This window comes from Sinocyclocheilus grahami, unplaced genomic scaffold (assembly GCF_001515645.1).
Source record: "Sinocyclocheilus grahami isolate Dianchi unplaced genomic scaffold, SAMN03320097.WGS_v1.1 scaffold3571.1, whole genome shotgun sequence".
Lineage (NCBI taxonomy): Eukaryota > Metazoa > Chordata > Actinopteri > Cypriniformes > Cyprinidae > Sinocyclocheilus > Sinocyclocheilus grahami.
In genome coordinates this window covers 26,231-28,049 of record NW_015508673.1, presented here as the reverse complement: position 1 = coordinate 28,049, position 1,819 = coordinate 26,231, and positions in this window count along the sequence as shown.

The window sequence follows — 1,819 nt, the reverse complement described above, 5'->3', positions numbered from 1 at the left end:
ACCTGAGAATGCTTTGATTAGATGTAGTTTACTTTTTTTATTTTTTAACTGTGGCTGGAGTTTGTAGACGGTCCCTTAAGCGACATGAGTTGTTATCCAGCGAATATCAAGCCTATAACTTAACGCAAAACGACTAATTTGAAATGCCTGAGATACAGCGGGTGGAAAAAAATAGCAGCAGCAATAATACTGATATCGGTTCGCAATCCATTTCCCTTACGAGCCATTCAGCAAAAGGGCCTCACTTGTGCCTGTAATAGCTTCTACCTAAAAATAAATTAATTAATTAATCATGGACAATATGCAAAATCTACAGAGCAATATTCATAATATTTCTTAAAATAGTTTGGTGGCTGATCTTCTATCTAAATGTATATGGCTGTATTTGGCAGCTAAAAACAGCTTGCTGTCAGCATACTACCACTAAAGAATTTAACCAATTAGTCAGTTGTTTAATGATTATAATTATGAAAAATTATGAATCCATGAATCTATGAGTCTAAACCAAAGGACCAAAGAAGCTTCAGAAGGGTACCATACCATGTCAGCAGGGGTCTGGTATGAATGTGAGGTTTTTACCCATGATGGATCTCCCGCCTATAAAACAATATAAGGGCTTTGAAAATATGTACTACTGTAACAGTTTATAACTTACATAGGTATGTTTATTTCATATGAAGTTGTTATTTGGATAATTAATAGAAACATGAATAGCTACCTCAAAACCAGCCTCCTTCTCAAGCCTTTGTCTGGTTTTGGCTGGTATGATGGACACACTGCCAGGCTCCAGGTATTTTTTATATTTTCGTTTCGGCATCTTACTTATACAGAGACATTTTAGTGAGCAACCTTGTACATAGACATATATATATATACATATATGTCCAAACAAAGACACAACAATAACAACACACACACACACACACACACACACAAGTACAAAAACCACAATATCACATATTTACATGTGTACTAAAACACCAATGATTCCACATATTTGAAAAAAGCCTGACTGAACTTCGTCAGTGTTAAAATGATACTGTTTACAGATTCTGATAAGCTACACATACATCTGTGCATGAGATTACGCTACACAGCAGCGCAGGTCGGCACACCAGCACTGACAAACATTTGGCTTGCGCTGCTCCATCTTGGCTCCTTAAGCAGCAATCGCATACCATCATTATAAGCTACATTAACTCTCTGCATGCTGCTCTTTCTGTAATGCCGGAATACATAGGGGTACAGTATGCTTTAAAAAGTGTAGTCTTCACCGATCCTGAGCACATGCCAAATTTGCGAATCAACATATTGGCCTGGGCATACAGCATACAACACTGTCTGTAAATATCCCTATCATCAGACAGGTCATCAGTTATATAATGCCCCAAGTATTTAACCTCATTACATACCTTAAGGACACTCCCAGACAGAGAGAAGTCAGGAAATGTCAGTTTTCTGTCCCCCCTACTCCTAACAATCATAATATTACTCTTTTTGGCATTATATTTAATATCAAAATCTGAACCATATCGAGAACAAATCCTCAGTAACTGTTGAAGACCAGCACTATATGGACAAAAAATCACCAAATCATCTGCATACATCAAATGGTTTATAATAGTAAGACCAACCATACAACCTGTTCTACAACCATTCAACAGCTCTGATAAAGCATCCATATAAACATTAAATAAAGAGCGAGACAAAATGCTTCCCTGTCTGACTCCATTACATACACTGAATGGAGCAGACACACATTACCCCATTTTACATACATTAAAGGGGTCATATGATGTTGCTAAAAAGAACATTATTT